This window comes from Nycticebus coucang, chromosome 1 (genome assembly GCF_027406575.1).
Source record: "Nycticebus coucang isolate mNycCou1 chromosome 1, mNycCou1.pri, whole genome shotgun sequence".
In the NCBI taxonomy this organism is placed as follows: Eukaryota; Metazoa; Chordata; class Mammalia; order Primates; family Lorisidae; genus Nycticebus; species Nycticebus coucang.
The window spans coordinates 112,758,885-112,783,342 of NC_069780.1; the positions used below are offsets into that span (position 1 = coordinate 112,758,885).

Consider the following 24,458-nt stretch of genomic DNA (forward strand, 5'->3'; position numbering starts at 1 on the left):
CACTTTCTGAAGCGTTCCAGTTTGGATAGTAAGTGATGTGATGTCTCTACTTATATGATGTCTTTGGACTGAGTTTTGTTTCCTTGGATGTTTTGTGGTACTTTTTTGTTTTCTGCTTAGGAGTTGGAGTAGATTTAAAAAAAAATCCTAATTCCTAAAATAATCTAGGAACCACATTAAAACATAGATTCTGTAGCCCATATCAAAAGATTTTTTTTTCCTGTAACCTGGTTGCTTGTATCCTCAATGAATCCCCAATGATAAAAATGTATATATATATTTTTTTCTTCTTAACTCATGTCCCTTCTTCTTTATTTTTTAAGAAGTATTGATGACTTTGTTACAAGTGATAGTATATTTTTCCATGTATATATCCCTATATTTTTTCTTTTTTATTGTTTGGGATTCATTGAAGGTAGAAATAATTAGGTTACACTGATTGTAGTTGTCAAGTAAAGTACCTCTTGTAATTGTGTCCCATCCCCAAGAGGTGTGACATACACTGTAACTCCCCAGCCCCCTCCCTGCTCCCCTCTCCCCACTCCCTTACCCCCCACCCCACTCCTTGTATTAGCTCATCTGCTGCCTTTATATTGGAATTGAGCACATTGGATTCTTGCTTCTCCATTCTTGTGATGCTTTACTAAGAAGAATGTGTTCCATCTCCATCCAGGTTAACACAAAAGATGTAAAGTCTCCATCTTTTTAGTGGCTGAATAGTGTTCCATGGTGTACATATACCACAGTTTATTAATCCGTTCCTGGGTTGCTGGGTATTTAGGCTGTTTTCACATTTTGTTGATTGTAAATTGAGCTGCGATAAACAGTCTATTGCAAATGTCCTTATGATAAAAGGATTTTTCTTCTGGGTAGATGTCTAGTAATGGGATTGCAGTATCAAATGGGAGGTCTAATTTGAGTTCTTTGAGGATTCTCCATACTTCCTTCCAAAAGGGTTGTATTAGTTTGCAGTCCTACCAGCAATGCAAAAGTGTTCCCTTTTCTCCACATCCACGCCAGCGTCTGCAGCTTTGAGATTGCGATTGTGGGCCATTTTCACTGGGGTTAACCATCTCAAAAGATTCTGATTTCTATTTTTCTGGAAATAGAAAAATTAACTAGACATTGTGGAGTGTGCCCATAGTTGCAGCTACTTGGGAGGCTGAAGCAGGAATGTTTTAAGTAGGTGATTCTCAGGCACTCAAGTAAGAGAATTTTAGTTTTAAGCACCTGCAAACTCAGTGTAGCCACTTGACCTTTAACCTCTGAACTCAGGTGCAGGAGAGGGGCATCACTGTGCCTGGGTACTCTGGGGAACATTTGGTCAAGCCAATCATCTGTGGTCTGGGCAGGTGATAGGGACAGGGTTGAATGACTAATTATTTACCAAGAGGGTTCGTCCTCACTACCGTCTCATGATGGGAACTCAGGTAATTATTTTGGGTGAAATTCAATCAGAAGACTTCTTCCCTGACTCTCCTGCCAAATGGTTCATTGACTTGCCTGAGGAAGCTCCTTTGAATATTTTTCTCAAGGAGATTGATGAGAAAGGATTGAATAGTTTGGTTTATTTTCTCTAGAAGGTTGATCCTAGAACAAAGGACAAGGCACTGAGTGGCTCAGCCCCCCTTCTCTGTCCCTTCAGCAGCATTGGGTGCATCAAGAACACACACCCTTCAGTAGCGGTGCTTTGCGGGTGCCCTCCGAGTTGCTCCTCCTAGACACTCCAGTCCCCTGATGCCACTCGCTCCTCCTGGACATTCCAGTCCCCCAAGGCCACTCATTCCTCCTGGACATTCCAGTCCCCTGAGACCACTCAGTCCTCCCGGACGCTCTGATCCTGGCAAGGCCACTCACTCCTCCCAGACACTCTGGTCCCGGCGAGGCCACTCTTCTCGCATCCCGCCAGCCAGGAGCAGCAGGCATTTGAACAAAAGGCGTGAGGACTCTGTGTCTCCCAAAGATCAGGGCTCTGGGCCTTGCACATATTAATAAACTGTCCCTTACATTCTCTGGGTCACTTTTATTAAAGTCTTTCAAGGGCACCTGCATTGGACATCTTAACGTTTTTTTCTTCACACTCCTCCTGACTCCCTCCCTGACCCCCACCGTCTCCGCACACTGGCTTGCATGGCTCGACTTCCGAGAAAGAAATTAAACTGTGATTTGGTATGCTAAACTGAACTAAAAACTATAATTTGCAATATTATTAAGTCATCACTGTTACGGTTTCACTTTCTGTCTGTTTAAACCCCTAACTCACAGTATCATCTTTTTTGATTATTGCTAAAAGGAGAGTGAGTGAAAAGCCCTTGGTTGCTCTACCGACTTATCATATTGGTAAAACTGAATATAATATGCGTCTGTGTGGCCTTCTGGGGTGCCCTGACCATTTGGGTTGGTTGCTGGAACTGGAAATTCCATACTTTCATGTCAGAGAAATCCTCACAAGGTTTCAACCCTGATGCTGAGGACTTTTCCTTGCTATACTTACTTCCGGCCCTCTGGGAACACCTGGGTGTTTCCTGCCAGCTGGTGGCACTGGCAGAAGCCACCCTTTCTGCTGCCCTACTGGGGAGAGTAGAGAAGGCAGGATAGGCTGGATTTGCTGTAGTGATAACTCCAACCGTGAGGTGCTTCAAACCACATGCTTTCTCTCCCGCTGGTATTATGCGTCTTTCGGGAGTGGACAGGGGACTTTGCGTCACACCTTTATTGTCACCCTCACCTTGAGCCATAGGCCCCAATATTCCTCTGTTTGGAATATCACTGGTCACCAGGTCAGAAGGAGAAGTGCTGGCTCTGAAAAAAGCTTCCTCCTGGAAGCAGGAAACACAGATCACACCTGCTCACCCTCGGTGGGTAAATGCAGTCCTGCCACAGGCCCAGAAAGACTGAGCCAAACTATTTGCATATGGCCTTGATAATTACTAAAGGAGTCAAGGAGATTTATGATTCTAAAATAACAAGGGAAATAGTGAGTATAAAAACCAAGTTTCATTTACTCCAAGAATACTTTACAAGAGCAAGGTGCCGGCTTTGGTAACTGTTAGAGAATAACAATAATTAGCTCTCATCCTGGGTTCTGTGGCTAGAGGCTCCCTCCCCCCGTGACTGCCTAGAGATGGGCAGTAGCACATGAGGGGATGTCCTCCATGACCCCTCAGTACTGATCCAGGGAACAAAGGACTGCAATATGCTATTTTCTCTGTCTCTCATTCACCAGCTTCTAAGTTGGGGATAAGATTTTACCAGTCTTTTTCCCTATATCTAAGGGATATAGATTTTATCAAGTCATTGTACAGACACCAGAGTGATGGTTTCTCAGACTCTGGAGTTAGATTTCTTAGTTAGATCCCAGCTTCATCATTTACTAGCTCCTTGGGTAAATTGCTTAACCTCTTGCTAGCCTCACTTTCTCCCTCTGCAACATGGATAGAGAACTTACCTTGTCGCATTGATAAATTATATTTAATACTCTTGGCCCAAGGTCTAGGATTATGTTATCCCCAGCAAGAGATCACTGACAATTTTCTCTTTCACTTTAATACCAATACTGACAATAGGTCCTGAAATTTGAGGAAACTAGCTCTTTTTTCCACAGCTTTGATAAAATATTTTAAATATTGTTTCCTTCTTCAAAAGCAGATTTCAGGGCACAGGACTGCATGTATCTTAACTGCTAAGACATGCACCTGGTATGTTTTGCCCAGTCACCCACAGCAAATAATACTTCTGCCTATAGAAAGAAAGTATTTTTTCTGTAGTCTCCTTGATGATTAGACTGGCAAAAATTATGGAGGTTGGCAAGGATTGTGAACTTCTTTTAAGGTTGATCTATGTATTTAAATACAATGCACATAGACATAAATGCTCAAAATCAAAACACAGTGCCAAGTCGCTCCATAAGTGAAGGACAAGGACGCTCTAGGGCAGGGGTCCTCAAACTGCGGCCCACGGGCCACATGAGGTGGTGTGATTATATTTGTTCCCATTTTGTTTTTTTACTTCAAAATAAGATATGTGCAGTGTGCATGGGAATTTGTTCATAGTTTTTTTTTAAACTATAGTCCAGCCCTTCAACGGTCTGAGGGACAGTGAATTAGCCCCCTGTTTAAAAAGTTTGAGGATGCCTTCTCTAGGGCCACAAGTGCACCAGAAGCATGAGAAATCACTGCATTTCTTGACCTTCCAGAGTCAAATCAACTCCCAGCCTTCCGATTGCATTCAGCACTATTGCAGAGGCTGGCCAGTCGGCTGTGGTTAGTCTGCTGTGTCTGGTCAAAGTCACAGCATCTTGTCTTTACCCGGGAGAGTAAGTGTATTAGGTTCAATTTGTTTCTCTTATTTTCTGTTCAGTTTGAAGACCCAACAGAGAGCTAGAAATGTAGCTCAAGAAATGTAGCTCAAAAACTTGTGGCTCAAGAAATTCTTCTTGGAAGATATTAGTATCATAACAGAGTCCTCAGACGATCGAGAGGCACAGACAGTGCCGATAGTGGTGCTCACAAGTAGGTGTGCAAGGGAACGTTAACTATGTTTTCCATGACATTCCAAGGCTACTATTAGAAGGAACAAAGGTCAGAAAATAATGGCTTGCCCCACGGAAATTTTATTTACAGTCAAATTTAAGTCAACAATGCAGAACTAAATAGTTTAGAGCACAGGATTAAGGAGGTCAAGCAGTCGGGGGTTTTATCCTATAGCCACAAAGGACATACCTCCCCATTTAACTTGTTCCTAATAAAATAGGAGGCCAAGGCAGTGCTGGCAGGGAGCTGTGTGTGTCCAGAACTGCTCTGCAGACTCCTGTCAAGGAACTGCCGTCCTGATGATGTCTCAGTCCTCTCATAATCACCAAACCCCACTGGCTGATAGTGAAGTCCTGGCCTGTGGTTATCTAGTCTGGAAAATGCTTTCCTCTGAAAGATAAACAAGGACGTGAAGTTTAAAAGTTCTTTTGGAAGACACAGCAGGTAGAATACATGAATCTGATCATCTGGGTCAAATGATATAATTTGTCAATAGTAACAGACCTGCCTTATAAATTCTCAGAACCTTAACTTATTACAGAGTAATTATCCCCATTCAGTTAGTAGTTGAAGAGCAAGATTCTGGATCTTCAGTCTAGACCAAGTGACTTATCTCTCTTGGCCTAAGAGAAAATAAGTTATTTCAACTAGAACAAAGGTCAGCAGACAACATTCCACAGGCCACATACAGTCTGTTGCCTGTTCTTATAAAGTTTTATTGGAACACGACTATCCCCGTTTATTTTCATAGCATCTATGGCTATTTTCATGTTTTCAATAGCAGGGTTGATTAGTAACAACACAGATTGTGTAGCTTTCAACACATGAAGTAGTTGCTACCTAATAGCCTATGATACATAAAATTGTGCTATCTTGTCCTTTACAGAGAAAATTTACTGATTTCTGGATTAGAAACTAAGATATAGTTCTTCTGCTTCATCACCTGCAAAATGGAAATACAAACAGTAGTTCATAAGATGATAAGGATCAGATGATAGTTTTTAATGCAGTTCCCCCTAGTAAATGTCAGGTGACATCTATAATTGTTAATTAAATGGTGAGTATGATTACTCTCAGAACTGTACCAGTTTCCCATTACAGAATAGCTGCTGCAGTGCTCCACTGAGTAAGGTAAGGATGGTGGTTCATGCCTGTGATTCTTGGACAACTAGAGCAACAAAATTCATAACAGGCAGAAGGTATGCTGAAAGTAAACTGTATGTCCAGCCTTAAGAACGCTGGAAACTCACGTTAGCTAATTGTCAACTTGATACGTGAGCTATAGCCCTTGAAGGCTGAGTCAGATTCGGATTCAAACAGGCTAAGAGAAGACATGAAGATGTTCAAGGTCAGGGAGAAACTGAATGCCCAAGAAGCACTGAGCAGGCAGTGTTTAGAAGAATTTCGCCAAAGCAAAATGTCTCTACGTAAGAGTTGTGAGTGACAGAGTTAGAATGGTGGTCGGGACAAGGTTGTAGAGTTCTGAGCACTGCAGCAAGGAAAGTGGGGAGTTTCTTCTGTATGTTGAGATACACTGATGTGTTCTGAACTTGAGGGAATTAGTACTTCTAGAATAATTTCCCTGTATTTATGGTACAGAATGTAGTAGAGGACAAAGAAACAGGAAATTATCTTCATTTTAGATGAATTTCAGTTTTGCCTGCATTGTCATTATGATTATAAAAATGTTTTCTATTTATATATATATTTATTCTTAGTCCACCTAATTTGGAAATTTCACCTAATTTGATGTAAGTGATCCAAAGTGGGGGGGGGGGAAGAAAAAGAAAAGGAATGAAATTTTATTTAAGTCTACTTTACCCAGCATGCTTAAAATAGAATGGTAGGTAACACACAAATATAAAAATGAATTCATGTTATTTTCCTTTCTATAACTACTTACAAAGCATTATTTTACGTATACTCATATATATGCATATACATACATATATATTCTTTAGCGCTTATTGGGGTATACAGCTTGAAAGACAGGGGAAAATGAGTAAAACATGAGCTATGTCTGAAATCTGGGAGGGCATGTAAGTGACATGAATGAATTAATACAAGGCTGTGAGTAATTTGAATACTCAGAGGAAGTGGGAGTCAGGAAGTGCTCCCAAACTGTGACTGATGGTGTAAATTGTCTACTGATCCATCTCTGCCTTTCCCTCACTATGGAGACTGCCTCTCTGCATGATGACAGGGATTCTGGCTCAATACTCATTTTCTAAGATTTCATTGCATCTATGGTCGGCCCTCTAATATATTATAGTTCTGTCTAAAGAGCTAGAAGAGGACATTTTCTGGGAGTTTCTGGAAAAGCCTTTTGCTTTCTTGATAAAAGAGAACAGATATTGCTGGTTCCATCCTCCCTCCTCTCACTTACCTTTGTGTTTCCCTCTGGGGCAACCATGTTAACTATCATGGGGCAATAAACAAAGGTTGATGGAGTGGAAAGACAGGAAGTTCTTGTGGTCCAGATGATGTCCTTGAAGACCTAAAACAACACCAACAGCCACTGACTTCTAAGTTAACTGTCTCACCTCAACTGTGGCTAGTGAAGTTTTCTATTACTTGCAACTAAACGCTAGAAGATGCATTGAGTAAAGCTGATTCTACAGCTCTGGAATAGCTTTAGAATCCCCACTGAGAACATTCTAATAAACCCACTTGGGCAAAAATTTAGTTCACTTGTGGGTGTGCTACTCCCAATAGGGAAGTGGTCAGTGCACAGGTCCTCAGACCTGCATTCCTGCCTCTCTCCCCTCAGGCTATATGCAGTACCCTAACTGCCTCCCGACCACATGCCTCTCAGGCTATGTGCAGTATCCTAACTGCCTCCCCACCACATGCCTATCAGGCTATGTGCAGTACCCTAACTGCCTCCCGACCACACGCCTCTCAGGCTATGTGCAGTACCCTAACTCCCTCCCAACCACACGCCTCTCAGGCTATGTGCTGTACCCTAACTCCCTCCTGACCACATGCCTCTCAAGCTATGTGCAGTAGAGCCTCCACAGCTGACCACTTCCCATACCTCCTAAGTGGACCTAGTTTCCATAGACTGGACAGGCACCACCTGTACTACCAGCACAGCAGGCCTAGTTCCTCCTGTTGACCACCTCTGTTTGTTGACCAGTTTGTTACAGTCCCTTGGGCGGTTGACTTACACAAACTAACAGAACCATGGGCAGGGGACATGGCTGGGAAACATTTCTCTTCTGTGTGGGGTCCTTAACCCTCATGCTGTTGCCCCATCACCCCTGCTCACCCGTTCTCTGTGCATTTTGGGAGCACAGAGGCTGCACACTGGCAGCTAATGAGCTGAATTCAGCAGTGGACAGGAATTTAAAATAATCTTAAAAAATCAGATCTCACATAAAAATTTGGATTTTGAACTTCTCTGAAAAATAGGAAGTTCTGGCAGCATGGGGCCTGGGTTCCCACGTGGCTGCAATTGCAGGGAGCAGAGTCCTGGAGACTCTCTCTCCCGGGCTGACCCTCCAGCTCAGCCTCGCCTGCGCAGGCATCTCAGTTTGTGTCCCTGATGGCTCCTTGTTGGCACCTGTCATAAAGCATTTCTCACACTCTCCCTTATCTCACCTTCCTAAGGCTTCTGTTCCTCCACTGTGTTCTCCCTCTCCTGAGCATGCAGTCAGTGCTTGGCATATTGAGAATGCAGCTTTGTTGTTTTTTTAATTGAATTGAATGTAAATTTGCAGATTTACTAATGAGCTCAACTTTAAATGCGTCTCCAAATACAGCTATTGGGTTAGCTTTGGTATCGCCAATTCTTTCTTAATCCCATTTATAGAAAAATAATAGGAGTGACAAACCAGGGAATGACTTCCCAGATTTTTTTTAACGTTGCATTACATTAATGTTTTCATTAAATGCTTGTTCCTGGTTGGTGTGGTAGATGAGAAAATCCTTTTGCTTTCTCTGTGAAGTCTGTCCGGCTTCTACCAGCCATTGCCCCTCCTCCCCAGGCCTCTATTCTAGAGCTCGTTGGAGAGCCTCTCAGGGTTTGTTCCCTAACCTGCTCCCCTTATGGAGGAATCTGGGCATTATTCACCTCTGTATCTCTCCCACTCACACAAGGGTGCCTGGACAATAACAGGTGTTCATAGAGTTTCAGGGACTGAATTATTGTCTGAAATAGATACACAATAGACAGGAAGACGATCCCTATTGAAGTTTCTTTAGTCTGACCTTAAGGAACGTAGACACCACTTCCTCAAGTTAGTCAGTGGGACTGGTAGCTTAATACAGCACAGGTGGCCCCTGGCTTAGGGACAAGACACCGTCCTGAGAAGATCTCAGATCTCTGATGAATAGTACATGTATGGTAATAATAACACAACAACAATACTATAAGTGCTCATAGGGTAATAATAATACTGTGTAGTACTGCATTAAAATAATATCCCTGTACTATAACAATAAGTTACAGAAATTATTGTGCTCTTTTAATTCAAACAAACAGATCATAAAAACAAACTCATATGAAAGGTTTAGATAGGAGACACTTGAAAAAGAACATTACAAGTTAACACTCATCTAACATTGCGTCAATGCTAGGCTAGTAGGAATGTCACACTTATTTTGATCGTCTAACCAAATCAATAACAACCTTTCCATTTCAATAACTACTCCATGACGCTGCTTAGCAATAACTGAGGTTTTTGTTGGAGCACTGCCTTTCAGGAGTTCCATTATTCTCACTTTATCTTTTGTAATTGTCCTGATAATACAGTGACTGAAGCCCTGGGCTTTCCCAGTGAGTGATGTTGTGATGGTGTCTGGCCTTTCTCCAACCACTTCTACTTTGGTTTCCATCATAAGCATCTTTCTCTCCACTGCAGGCTTGCCTGGACTTGCAGAGAACTTTTGCTTTGGAGGCATGGTCATAAGGGTAAAAACAGACTCACAAATCAAATAAAAAAGTTAAAGGTTGGGCCAAGTACAGCGGCTCACACCTGTAATCCTAGCACTCTGGGAGGCCAAGGCAGGTGGATTGCCTGAGCTCGCAAGTTCAAGAGCAGCCTGAGCAAAAGGGAGAACCCATCTCTAAAAAAAAAAATAGCCGGGCACTGTGGTGTGAATCTATAGTCACAGCTAATCAAGAGGCCAAGGCAAGAGGAATGCTTGAGCCAAGAGTTTGAGGTTGCTGTGAGCTATAATGCCATGGCACTCTAACCAGGGTGACAAAGAGACAAAGGGAGACTCTTGTCTCAAAAAAAAAAAAAAAAAAAAAGGTTAAAAGTGATGCTGTGCAGAAGGGACCACGTAGACAAGGAGATCAACCTTTATACTTGGGTATAAACCTCTAGCGCAAAGCTGCTGCTCCAATGAGCTGCCCACACCCTGTGCCCTGTGGGGTGTTTGCATGTGTGGCGGAAACTACTCCCTAGATTATTAATTTAATGACTTAATTATAAATTATCCTTACAGGGATCCTTAGGAGCTGGTTTGTGAGTGTGGAATGCCATAAGTCAGATCATCTATAACCTAGGGAATGCCTGTATTTTTCCTTATATATATATTATTGTTAAAACATAGATGTGTACATTAGTGCAATCAAGGGATACAATGTGCTGGTTTCATATACAATCTGAAATATTCTCATCAAATTGTTCAACGTAGCCTTCATGGGATTTTCTTAGTTATTGTATGTAGACATTTATATTCTGCCTTTAGTAAGTTTCTCCTGTACCCATTCTAAGAGGCACCATAGGTGTGGCCCCACCCATTACCCTCCCTCTACCCTCACCTCCCCCCTCCCTTCCCCTTCCTTGGCCCTTTTCTCATAGTCTTGTAAATAGTTGGGTTATAGCCTTCATGTGAAAGCTATAATTTAGCTTCATAGTAGGGCTGAGTACATTGGATACTTTTTCTTCCATTCCTGAGATACTTTGCTAAGAAGGATCCAGCTCCATCCATGTAAGCATGAAAGAGGTAAAGTCTCCATCGTTCTTTAAGGCTGCATAATATTCCACGGTATACATGTACCACAATTTGCTATTCCACTCGTGGGTCAATGGGCACTTGGGCTTCTTCCATGACTTAGCAATTATGAATTGGGCTGCAATAAACATTCTGGTACAATGTCTTTGTTAAATTGTGATTTTTGGTCTTCTGGGTATAAACCTAGTAAAGGAATTATAGGATCGAATGGCAGGTCTATTTTTAGGTCTCCAAAAATGGAAGGATTTCTTCAAACATCCTTCCAGAAGGAACATATTAGTGTGTGTTCCACCAGCAGTGTAGAAGTGTGCCCTTTTCTCCACATCCATGCCAACATCTCTGGTTTTGGGATTTTGTTATGTGGGCTACTCTTACTGGGGTTAGGTGATATCTCAAAGTAGTTTTGATTTGCATTTTTCTGATGATTAAAGATGATGAGCTTTTTTCATGTGTTTGTAGATTGTGCGTCTGTCTTCTTTAGAGAAGTTTCTCTTCAAGTCCCTTGACCACCCTGAGATGGGGTCACGTGTTCTTTTCTTGCTAATACGTTTCAGTTCTCTGTGGATTCTGGTTATTAGACCTTTATCGGAGGTATAACCTGCAAATATTTTCTCCCATTCTGAGGGCTGTATGCTTGCTTTACTTACTATGTTCTTGGCTGTGCAGAAGCTTTTTAGTTTGATCAGATCCCAGTAATGTATTTTTGATACTGCTTCAATTGCCTGGGGAGTCCTCCTCATAAAATATTCACCCAGGCCGATTCCTTCAAGAGTTTTCCCTGCACTTTCTTCAAGTATTTTTATAGTTTCATGTTTTAAGTTTAAATCTTTTATCCAGTGAGAGTCTATCTTAGTTAATGGTGAAAGGTGTGGGTCCAGTTTCAATCTTCTACAGGTTGCCAGCCAGTTTACCCAGCACCATTTGTTAAACAGGGAATCATTTCCCCACTGAATGTTTTTAATTGGCTTGTCAAAGATCAAATAACAGTAAGTAGCTGGATTCATCTCTTGGTTCTCTATTCTGTTTCAGACATCTACTTCTCTGTTTTTGTGTCTGTACCATGCTGTTTTGATCACTATCGATTTATAGTACAGTTTCAGGTCTGGTAGCGTGATTCCTCCTGCTGTGTTTTTATTGCTGAGTAATGTTTTGCCTATTCGAGGTTTTTTCTGATTCCATATAAAACGAAGTATTATTATAGCCGGGCGTTGTGGCGGGCACCTGTAGTCCCAGCTGCTCAGGAGGCTGAGGCAGGAGAATCGCAGAAGCCCAAGAACTAGAGGTTGCTGTGAGTCCTGTGACATCATGGCACTCTACCGAAGGCGGTAAAGTGAGACTGTGTTGCTACAAAAAAACAAACAAACAAACAAACAAAAAAAAACCCCGAAGTATTATTTTTTCAAGATCTTTAAAATATGACAATGGAGCTTTAATAGAAATTGCATTAAAATTATATATTGCTTTGGGTAGTATAGACATTTTAATAATGTTGATTCTTCCCAGCCATGAGCATGGTATGTTTTTCCATTTGTTAACATCTTCAGCTATTTCTTTTCTTAAAGATCTCTCTTTGTAGAGATCTTTCACGTCCTTTGTTAGGTATACTCCCAAATATTTCATCTTCTTTGGCACTACTGTGAAAGGAATAGAGTCCTTGACTGTTTGTTTGGCTTGGTTATTGTTGGTATATATAAAGGCTACACATTTATGGGTGTTGATTTTGTAGCCTGAGACATTGCTATATTCCTTGATCACTTCTAAAAGTTTTGTAGTAGAATCCCTAGTGTTTTCCAGATATACGATCATATCATCTGCGAAGAGTGAAAGTTTGATCTCTTCTGACCCTATGTGGATACCCTTGATTGCCTTTTGTTCCCCAATTGCAATGGCTAAAACTTCCATTACAATGTTAAAGAGCAATGAAGACAATGGGCAACTGTGCCTGGTTCCTGATCTAAGTGGAAATGATTTCAATTTAACTCCATTTAATACAATATTGGCTGTGGGTTTGCTATAGATGGCCTCTTTTAGTTTAAGAAATGTCCCTTCTATACCAATTTTCTTAAGTGTTCTGATCATGAAGGGATGCTGGATATTATCAAAAGCTTTTTCTGCATCAATTGAAAGAATCACATGGTCCTTATTTTTTAGTTTGTTTATGTACTGAATTACATTTATAGATTTACGTATATTGAACCAGACTTGAGACCCTGGGATAAATCCCACTTGGTCGTGGTGTATCATTTTTTTGATGTGTTGTTGGATTCTGTTTGTTAGGATCTTATTGAGTATTTTAGCATCAATAGTCATTAGTGATATTGGTCTATAATTTTCTTTTCTTGTTGGGTCTTTCCCTGGTTTGGGGATCAAGGTGATGTTTGCTTCATAAAATGTGTTGGGTAATATTCCTTCTTTTTCTATATTTTGAAAGAGGTTTAGTAATATAGGTACTAGTTCTTTTTTAAAGGTTTGGTAGAATTCTGACATAAAGCCATCTGGTCCTGGGCTTTTCTTTTTAGGGAGACTTTGTATAGTTGATTCTATTTCAAAACTTGATATAGGCCTGTTCAACATTTCCAATTCATTCTGGCTAAGTCTTGGTAGGAGGCGTACTTCCAGGTATTGGTCGATTTCTTTCAGATTTTCATATTTCTGAGAGTAGAGTTTCTTGTAGTATTCGTTAAGGATTTTTTGAATTTCTGAGGGGTCTGTTGTTATTTTGTTGTTACCATTTCTGATTGATGAAATTAGAGATTTTACTCTTTTTTTCCTGGCTAGGTTGCCAAAGGTTTATCTATTTTATTCATCTTTGTTTTTTTTTTTATTAAATCACAGCTGTGTACATTAATGTGATCATGGGGCACATACACTGATTTTATAGACCATTTAACACATTTTCATCACACTGGTTTACATAGCCTTGCTGGCATTTTCTTATTTATTGTGTTAAGACGTTTACATTCTACATTTACTTACTAAGTTTCACATATACCCTTGTAAGATGCACCACAGGTGTAATCCCACCAATCACCCTCCCTCCACGCACCTCCCCCCCTCCCTCACCTCCCTTTCCCCCTTCCCCCTATTCTTAGGTTATAACTGGGTTATAGCTTTCATGTGAAAGCCATAAATTAGTTTCATAGTAGGGCTGAGTACATTGGATACTTTTTCTTCCATTCTTGAGATACTTTACTAAGAAGAATATGTTCAAGCTCCATCCATCCAGCTCCACCAACATGAAAGAGGTAAAGTCTCCATCTTTCTTTAAGGCTACATAATATTCCATGGTGTACATATACCACAATTTATTAATCCATTCGTAGATCGATGGGCACTTGGGCTTTCTCCATGACTTAGCAATTATGAATTGGGCTGCAGTAAACATCCTGGTACAAATATCTTTGTTATGATGTGATTTTTGGTCTTCTGGGTATATGCCTAGTAGAGGAATTATAGGATTGAATGAATCTATTTTTAGATCTCTAAGTGTTCTCCAAACATCTTTCCAAAAGGAATGTATTAATTTGCATTCCCAACAGCAGTGTAAAAGTGTTCCCTTTTCTCCACGCCAACATCTCTGGTCTCGGGTTTTTGTTATATGAGCTAATCTTACTAGAGTTAGATGATATCTCAAAGTAGTTTTGATTTGCATTTGTCTGATTATTAAAGACAATGAGCATTTTTTGATATGTCTGTAGGCTGTACACCTGTCTTCTTCAGAGAATTTTCTCTTCCAAGTCCCTTGCCCAGCCTGCAATGGGATCACGTGTTCTGTTCTTGCTTATACGTTTGAGTTCTCTGTGAATTCTGGTTATTAAACCTTTGTTGGAGACATAACCTGCAAATATCTTCTCCCACTCTGAGGGCTGTCTGCTTGCTTTACTTACTGTGTTCTTGGCTGTGCAGAAGCTTTTTATTTTGATCAGGTCCCAGTAGTGTATTTTTGAAGTTGCTTCAATTGCCCGGGGGTCTTCCTCATAAAATACTCACCCAGACCAATTTCTTCAAGGGTTTTCCCTGAACTCTCTTCTAGTATTTTTATAGTTTCATGTCTTAAGTTTAAATCTTTAATCCAATGAGAGTCTATCTTAGTTAATAGTGAAAGGTGTGGGTCCTGTTTCAGTCTTCTACAGGTTGCCAGCCAGTTCACCCAGCACCATTTGTTAAATAGGGAATCTTCTCCCCACTGAATGTTTTTAATTGGCTTGTCAAAGATCAAATAACGGCTGCAGTCAAGTCAAATTCAGTCCCCATATCTGTCATAGTGGGTACTGGCCCAGATGACTGCCACAGTAAACTCTGTAGCTCCAAAGCCCTGAGTCCCCTGCCCCTGGGACCCAGGGATAAGTTTGGCTATGGACATTGTGGAAAAAAAAAAAAAAAAAAAAAAAAAAAAGATCTAAGAACAGTAAGTAGTTGGATTCATCTCTTGGTTCTCTATTCTGTTCCAGACATCTACTTCTCTGTTTTTGTGCCCGTACTATGCTGTTTTGATCACTATCGATTTATAGTATAGTCTGAGGTCTGGTAGCGTAATTCCTCCTGCTTTGTTTTTATTTCTGAGTAGTGTCTTGGCTATTCGAGGTTTTTTGATTCCATATAAAATGAAGTATTATTTTTTTAAGATCTACAAAGTATGACAGTGGAGCTTTAATAGGGATTGCATTAAAATTGTATATTGCTTCGGGTAGTATGGACATTTTAACAATGTTTATTCTTCCCAGCCATAAGGATGGTATGTTTTTCCATTTGTTAACATCTTCAGCTATTTCTTTTCTTAGAGTTTCATAGTTCTCTTTATAGAGATCTTTCACGTCCTTTGTTAGATAAACTCCCAAATATTTCATCTTCTTTGGCACTACTGTTTATGGAATGGAGTCCTTAACTGTTTTTTCAGCTTGACTATTGTTGGTATATATAAAGGCTACCGATTTATGATTGTTGATTTTTTAACCTGAGACACTGCTGTATTCCTTGATCACTTCTAAGAGTTTTGTAATAGAATCCCTGGTGTTTCCAGATATCATATCGTCTGCGAAGAGTGAAAGTTTGATCTCTTCTGACCCTATATGGATACTCTTGATCACCTTTTCTTCCCTAATTGCAGTGGATAAAATTTACATTACAATGTTAAAGAGCAGTGGAGACAATGGGCAGCCTTGTCTGGTTCCTGATCTGAGTGGAAATGATTTCAATTTAACTCCATTCAATATGATATTGGCTGTGTGTTTGCTGTGGATGGCTTCTATCAGTTTAAGAAATGTCCCTTCTATTCCAATTTTCTTAAGTGTTCTGATCATGAAGGGATGCTGGATCTTATCAAAAGCTTTTTCTGCATCAATTGAGAGAATCATATGATTTTTGTTTTTAACTTTGTTTATGTGCTGAATTATACTTATAGATTTACATATATTAAACCAGTCTTGAGACCCTGGGATAAAACCGATTTGGTCATGATGTATAATTTGTTTTATGTGTTGCTGGATTCTGTTTGTTAGAATATTGTTGAATATTTTTATCTATATTCATTAGTGATATTGGTCTATAATTTTCTTTTCTTATTGGGTCTTTTCCTGGTTTGGGGATCAGGGTGATGTTTGCTTCATAGAATGTGTTGGGTAGTCTTCCTTCTTTTTCTACATTTTGGAACAGGTTGAGTAATATAGGTACTAAATTCCTCTTTAAAGGTTTGGTAGAAATCTGACGTGAAGCCATCTGGTCCAGGGCTTTTCTTTTTAGGGAGGTTTTGTATGGTTGATGCTATTTCAGAACTTGTTATGGGCCTGTTCAACATTTCCACTTGATTCTGGCTAAGTTTTGGAAGGTGACGTGCTTCCAAGTATTGGTCAATTTCCTTCAGATTTTCATATTTCTGAGAATAAAGTTTCTTATAATATACATTAAGGATTTTTTGAATTTCTGAGGAGTCTGTTGTTACTTCGTCTTTGTTGTTTCTGATGGATGAGATTAGAGATTTTACTCTTTTTTTCTGGTTAGGTTAGCCAAATGTTTATCTATTTTATTGACCTGTTCAAAAGCCAACTTTTTGATTTATTGATCTTTGTATAATTCTTTTGTTTTCAATTTCATTTAATTCTGCTCTAATTTTGGTTATTACTATTCTTCTACTGGGTTGGGGTTGGAATGTTCTTCCTTTTCCAGTTGCTTGAGCTGTCCCATTAAGTTGTTAACTTCCTCTCTGTCTGTTCTCTTGGGGAAGGCTTCCAGTGCTATAAATTTCCCTCTTAGGACTGTCTTTGCGGTATCCCAGAAGTTCTGATAATTCATGTCTTCATTGTCGTTTTGTTCCAAAAATTTGGCAGTTTCCTTCTTAACCTCATCTCTGATCCATCTATAATTCAGCATAAGGTTATTTAACTTCCATGTTTTTGTATGAGTATGCAGATTCCTGTTGTTACTGAGTTCAACTTTTATTCCATGGTGGCCTGAGAAGATGCAAGGAATAATTTCTATTCCTTTAAATTTACTGAGGTTAGACTTGTGACCTAAGATGTGATCGATTTTGAAGTATGTTCCATGGGCTGGTGAGAAGAATGTGTATTCAGTTTTGTTGGGATGAAATGTTCTGTAGATGTCTGCTAAATCCAAATATAGGATGGTTAGGTTTAAATCTAAGATTTCTTTGCTCAGCTTCTTGTTGGAGGATCGATCCAACACTGCCAAAGGAGTGTTGAAATCTCCGACTATCATGGATCTGGAGGAAATCAAGTTGCTCATGTCTGTTAGAGTTTCTCTTATAAATTGAGGTGCATTCTGGTTGGGTGCATAGATATTAATAATTGAAATCTCATCATATTGAGTATTACCCTTAACAAATATGAAGTGACCATTCTTGTCCTTCCTTACTTTTGTTGGTTTAAAGCCTATTGTATCTGCAAATAAAATTGCAACACCTGCTTTTTTCTGATTACTATTTGGCTGAAATATGGATGACCATCCTTTCACCCTGAGTCTATATTTGTCTTTTAAGGTAAAATGTGACTCTTGTATGTAGCGAATATCTGGCCTGAGTTTTTGTATTCAGTCAGCTAACCTGTGCCTCTTTAGAGGACAGTTTAAGCCATTCACATTAATGGAGAATATTGATAAGTCTGTTAAAATTTAGGGTATCGATTTTTTTGAAAGTCCAGTGGACATTTTTAATCCTTTCACCACTGTGGAAGTTGGAGTTTGATCAAAAGTTTCTGTGTAAGTTTACTTTTGTGGTTGAGGGTTGGGCTGGTCATTATGGAGGATAGGTCTGAGAATATCCTGAAGAACGGGTTTGGTTATGGCAAATTTCTTCAAGATATGAATGTCATTAAAGTATTTAATTTATCCATCATAAATGAAACTCAGTTTAGCTGGATACAGGATCCAGGGTTGAAAGTTATTTTGCTTTAGAAGATTAAAAGTTGATGACCACCCTCTTCTGGCTTGAAGTTTCAGCAGAGAGATCTGTAGTCATTCCAATATTCTTCCCTTTGTAGGTAATGGATTTCTTACATCTGGCTGCTTTCAGAATTTTCTCCCTCACATTAACTTTACTGAAGTAAATTATGATATGCCTGGGGGATGTCTTATTGGGATTGAGTTGTGCTGGGGTTCTGAAAGTGTCTGCTATCTGAATTTCAGAATCTCTAGGCATGTCTGGAAAATTCTCTTTCATAATTTCATGGAGAAAGGCCTCTGTGCTTTGCGAGGCCACTTCATCACTTTCAGGGATTCCAATGCGGCGGATATTAGCCTTCTTCGAATTATCCCAGAGCTCTCTGAGAGAATGATCCGTTTTTACTCTCCATTTCTCTTCCCCTTCGAGAGTTTGGGAGTGTTCAAAGGCTTTGTCTTCAATGTCAGAAATCCTTTCTTGTGCTTGGTCCACTCTGTTACTGAGGAATTCTACTGTATTTTTCAGATCATTTAGGGTTGCAAATTCTTGCTTCAGTGCGTCAAAATCATTGGTGGTTTTGTCTTTAAATTCGTTAAATTCTTGAGACAATTTTTTTTTGTGTTTTTTTTTTTTTGCCGGGGCCTGGTTTAGAACCTGCCACCTCCAGTATATGGGACCGGCGCCCTACTCCTTGAGCCACAGGTGCTGCCCTCTCTTGAGACAATTTTTGAATTTCTCTTCAAATTTCTAATTCTGACTTTTGAATTGCTGCTCAAATTTCTACTTCCAAATTTTCCTCCATTTTATTAATCTTGTTTGCAATCCAAATCTTGAATTCGATTTCTGAAATCTCAGCCAGCTGTTTATGAATGGGATCTTCAGTTATTACAGCCATATCTTTCCTTGGTGGGGGGGGTTGTTGATCTATTCTGGTTATTTATGTCACCAGAGTTTTTCAGCTGATTCCACCTTATGATTGTTTTACACCATTTGATTTTTCCCCTTGAGCTTTGTCGAAGACCCATACAGTGCTATGGCCTGAGAAACTGGGGACCTGTTTGGTGTGGTGGGGTTAAGTGGTTCTGTCTTTTTTTCAGCTGGTCTCTGTTTGACCTTAGTGAAACAGTTACTCTGGGGCGGCGCCTGTGGCTCAGTCGGTAAAGCGCCAGCCCCATATACCAAGGGTGGCGGGTTCAAACCCGGCCCCGGCCAAACTGCAACCAAAAAATAGCCGGGCATTGTGGCGGGCGCCTGTAGTCCCAGCTACTCGGGAGGCTGAGGCAAGAGAATCACTTAAGCCCAGGAGTTGGAGGTTGCTGTGAGCTGTGTGAGGCCACGGGCCATAAAGTGAGACTCTGTCTCTACAAAAAAATAAAAAATAAATAAAAAAAAAAAAAACAGTTACTCTGGGTTGAAGTCTCAGCTGTGGATAAATACCAGCAATTAAGTCACCCCGCCCCCCACAGGGAACAATTGGAAAAGGAAAATCAAACCTTCCTACAACCACACACCCAGGGCACCACCTGAATAGTCCTTGGGCGATTGGCTCATTTCAAAAGGTCCAAATCAATTGTCTTAGTCAGCACCTGTCTCAGAGGGTGTTTAAAAGGTCTCTGGCAACTGGATCGCAGGAATCTGGTGACTAATCTGGTATGGCTTGCTCCAGTGCTCCGTGGAGTCAGGAGGACCCACCCAGCAAATAGATCATTCTTGGAAGGTTGATGCCTTCTTCCCCACCTTGCACCTCTGTCACACCCAGTCACTGATAGCCCCACCGGGCTTTGACCCATTTGCCTGTAGTGAACAGATACTCCAGGGGTTTGAACCTGCCTGAATCACAAGGAAATCTATTTCTGCTCAGCCAGGCCACTGCACTATGCCTCTATCTAGCAGGGGGAGGTGAGGCCTAACTACCTCGGGCGCTTGATGGAGGGTGGGGGGTGTTCACTCAGTTACAGCCCCGCCCCAATTGATGTCACTGACAGAACAAACAGAACAACTTTTCAGGAATTTGTCTCTGTGCCTGCTAAATTCCCCTGCAGAAGAGAAGCTGTTTTGAGTTCCCAGAGCCTGCACCTCAGGCCCTGTCTTTGCTCCTGCAGTTTTGTATTTGGTTAGCTGTCAGTTCTAGCTTCCTGTCTTCCTTTGTCTATAGGCTGATGATCCCCTGAGGGCTGGGTGCATCTTAGGATCAGTAAAGCGGTCCTCTGGGTCAGCCCCGCCCTGGGAACTTTCCGGCTCTGCGCATGCGTTTTCAGTCCCCACCGTCCACCTAGGCCGGTACCGCCTCAGGCAAACCCTGTAGTCCTAGGGCCTGCATTTCCGTCCCAGATCTGTTCCATGGTGGTTGCCACCTGAGTATATGCCTGGCCTCCTCTGGTTGCCCAGGGAGACAGGGAGTGTGGCTTCAGAATATCCGGGAGTGAGCCCTATTGTTGCTAACAGATGGCTGCTGCTCTGCACCTCGGGGCACCGCTGCTCTGGTGTGGTTCTCTCTCAGCCAACCGTTCTCTCCTCAATCCCATGCCCCAGAATCAGCAGTGACCAGCTACAGTTTAGGCCCTGTCCACACACCTCGATAAATCACCCAGGAATCTGGACTCCTAGAGGACAGGCCTCCAGACCTTAGACTGAGAGTGGAGGAGTGCTGGGAGCTCAGAGTTGCAGGTAGAGAATATATACAGTTTTATACAGTTTTATGCCTGGCAGGAGAATGCCGTGGCACCCTAGTAGGGGAGGTAGGTCCAGTTTTTAGAGGGTCTCTCCCGTGGAGTCTAGTAGGAGGACCTTTGAACTCTGCTCATTTGTTTGTGGGGCCCTCCGAGCCATTCTCAGGGGGAGGGGACTCCTGTCTACTTGGTGTTGGATTTTGTACCTTTTGTTTGTATCCTTGGGGTCGTAGCTCACCTCAGCATGGTTGATGTGCATTCTTCAAACTTCTCTCTTGGTGCAGCGCTAATCCACCAGGTTACTTGCTAAATTTCTGTCCTTTAACTCTCCTTCTGGACTGGAGCCTCTGTGGAAAGCTGGCTTCAGTCAGCCATCTTCTATTTTATTGATCTTTTAAAAAAACCAACTTTTGAATATATTGATCTGTTGTATAATTATTTTGTTTTCAATTTCATTTAATTTTGCTCTGATTTTCGTTATTTCTTTTCTTCTGCTGGGTTTGGGGTTGGAATGTTCTTCCTTCTCCGTTGCTTGAGATGTCCCGTTAAGTTATTGACTTCCTCTCTTTGCATTTTCTTGAGAAAGGCTTGCAGTGCTATAAATTTCCCTCGTAGGACTGCCTTTGCAGTATCCCAGAGGTTCTGGTAATTCATGTCTTGATTGTTGTTTTGTTCCAAAAATTTGGCGATTTTCTTCTTTATCTTGTCTATAACCCATCTGTCCTTCAGCATAAGGTTGTTTAGCTTCCATGTTTTTGTATGGGTATGCAGGTTCCTGTTGTTACTGAGTTCAACTTTTATTCCATGATGGTCTGAGAAGATGCAAGGAATGATTTCTATTTTTTTAAATTTGCTAAGGTTAGATTTGTGGCCTAGGATGTGGTTGATTTTGAAGAATGTTTCGTGGGTTGATGAGAAGAATGTGTATTCAGTTTTGTTGGGATTAAATTTTCTGAAGATGTATGTTAAGTCCAGGTATTGAATGGTTAAGTTTAAATCTAAAATTTCTTTGTTTAGCTTCTTTTTGGAGGATCTATCCAGCACTGCTAAAGGGGTGTTAAAATCTCCAACTACTATGGAATTGGAGGAAATCAAGTTGCTCATGTCTGTTAGAGTTTCTCTTATAAATTGAGGTGCATTCTGGTTGGGTGCATAAATATTAATAATTGAAATCTCATCATATTGTGTATTACTTTTAACAAATATGAAGTGTCCATCTGTATCCTTCCTTATTTTGGTTGGTTTGAAGCCTATTCCGTCTGCGAATAGGATTTCAACACCTGATTTTTTCTGTTTTCCATTTGTCGGGAGTATAGATGACCATCCTTCACCTTGAGTCTATAATTGTCTTTTAATATAAGATGTGATTCTTGTATGCAGCAGATATTTGGCTTGAGTTTTTGTATCCAGTCAGCCAACCTGTGCCTCTTTAGAGGACAATTTAAATTATTCACATTAATTGAAAATATTGATAAGCCTTTCAAGAGTCCAGTGGACATTTTTAATCCTTTTGCGACTGTGGAAGTTGGAATTTGATCAAAAATTTTTGGGTGGGTTTACTTTTGTGGTGGAGGATTATGCTGGTCATTATGGAGGATAGGTCTGAGAATATCGTGGAGAGCTGGTTTAGTTATGGCAAATTTCTTCAACATGTGAATGTCATTGAAGTATTTAATTTCTCTGTCATAAATGAAACTCAGTTTAGCTGGGTACAGGATCCTGGGTTGAAAGTTATTTTGTTTTAGGAAATTAAAAGTTGATGACCATCCTCTTCTAGGTTGAAAGGTTTCAGCAGAGAGATCTGCAGTTATTCTAATATTCTTGCCTTGCCCTTGTAGGTGATGGTTTTCTTTCATCTGGCTGCTTTCAGAATTTTCTCCTTCATATTAACTTTAGTGAAATTGATTATGATGTGTCTGGGTGATATCTTATTTGGGTTGAGTCATGCTGGAGTTCTGAAACTGCTATCTGAATTTTAGAATCTCTTGGCATGTCTGGAATGTTCTCCTTCATAATCTCATGGAGAAGAGACTCTGTGCCTTGTGAAGCCACTTCATCGCTTTCGGGGATCCTTATAAGACGAATATTGGTTTTCTTCGAATTATCCCAGAGCTCTCTGAGAGAGTGATCTGTTTTTGCCCTCCATTTCTCTTCCTCTCTGAGAGTTTGGGAGCATTTGAAAGCTTTGTCCTCCATGTCAGAAATCCTTTCTTCTGCTTGCTCCATTCTGTTACTGAGGGATTCTACTGTGTTTCTCAGATCTTTGAAGGCTACAAGTTCTTGTCTCAATGTGTCAAAATCTTTGGTCATTTGGTCTTTGAATTCGTTTAATTCTTGAGATATCTTTTGGGTTACTGCTTGGAATTCTAATTCGATCTTATTTGCTATCCAGATTCTGAATTCGATTTCTGACATCTCAGCTATTTGTTTGTGCATGGGATCTTGTGCTGTGCCTGCCCCATTGATCCTTGGGGGAGTTGATCTACTCTGATTATTCATATTGCCACAGTTTTTCTGTTGATTTCGCCTCATGATTGTTTTCCACCGTTGCCTCTGGCCGTCCTCAGAGTTTGGGTGGTGTCTCTCCATGATTAGACCCCAGCGGGGTCGCTCTATTGTTGCAGATCTTTGTAGGGAGTGACCCTGTGTAGTTCCTCTGGGGCTGCCCCAGCCAGGGAGTTCTAGTTGTGGAAGCAGCTCTGGAGTGTGACACACCTGGATTCAGCAACAGGGCGGGAGGTGGTGTGCATGGTTCTGGGAGTGCCTGTCACCCAGTGACTTTGGCACAGAGAGCCCAAGGCTCCAGCAGTCTCTGGCCAGGAGATGGGCTCTGCACAGAGGCAGGGAGGGCTCCGGGTGGCACACGACTACTAGAGTCCCTGGCCAGAGGAGTGGGCCATTGTGGAGGCAGGGAGGGTACAGGAGGGAGGATGCAGGGTTGCACTGCTCCCGCAGTTCCTGTTCATGGCATGCTGAGGCCTGGCAGGTGTGGGTCATGGGTCGGTGGTTGCAGCGCAGCTCTTATGGAGGTCCGGGTGGCACCACGCCCAGGAGTTTGAGGTTGCTATGAGCTGTGACACCATGGCACTCTACCCAGGGCAACAGCCCAAGTCTCCAGTGTGTCAAAATTGGTCTCACTCTGCCCCTGTGGGTTAAGGCTTTAAGGCAGCTCAGTCCCCGCCTTTAGGCTGCTCAGTCACTAGGTTACCAGCCTCCACCCAATCCTTGCTCTGCAACCCTGAGGGTGGAGCTTGCCGGGGCAGTTCTTTCACAATGTCTCCTGGTGACCCACAGCCGAACACTATTAGGTCCGTCCAGCTCAGTGGCTCAGTCTGGGGCCCTAGACAATGCCCATAGTTCTCCACACTCCTGCTCAAGCTCTCCCCAAGGCAGTTCAACTGAGTGCCAAGTCCAAAAACACCGAAACAGTTCACAGGTAAGGACTTTCCGGTTTGAAGTCTCCCTGCTGCTTGTACAGGATTAGCTGCTGGCGGGATTAGGTTGATTGAACACATGCAACCACTTGCCAGTTTTCCACTGTTTTTGTCCTCCTCTTAGGGTCCAGAAGTCCCTTGCTGATTCCCTGTATCCTCAAAGGGATGATTATAGGCAGATCCCACCAGCCAGGGATGCCTAGAGTCTTAGCTCCCCAGACTCACCGTGACCAGTTGCAGGGAAGCTGTTCTATATTTGTTTTAAGTTAAAAATTTAATGATAAAGTCTTAAATAGCAAAGAGGTGTTTTGTTAAATTTTTGACAAGAACAAGAGATTGTAGATGTTGTATATGCTGTCTTCTTTTGAACCAGTTTTAATAGGCAGTATGGAGTTACTGCTGCCTGGGGAGTGAGCCTGGGAGACCCCGAGGGTCTGGGCTTGATCTAAGACTGCTCAGCAGACAC

General features: G+C 41.4%; 1 protein-coding gene and 1 non-coding gene across 12 annotated transcripts in view; both read left to right on the forward strand.

Annotated features, from left to right (window-relative positions):
* Window positions 1–24,458, forward strand: part of MCTP1 (multiple C2 and transmembrane domain containing 1) — a 621,784-nt gene that overhangs the window by 562,258 nt on the left and 35,068 nt on the right. The gene's annotated exons all lie outside the window — the stretch shown is intronic.
* On the forward strand, window positions 14,727–14,864 carry LOC128593188 (small nucleolar RNA SNORA5). Its single transcript, XR_008382279.1, has one exon. It is a non-coding gene; the product is annotated as a small nucleolar RNA SNORA5 (small nucleolar RNA).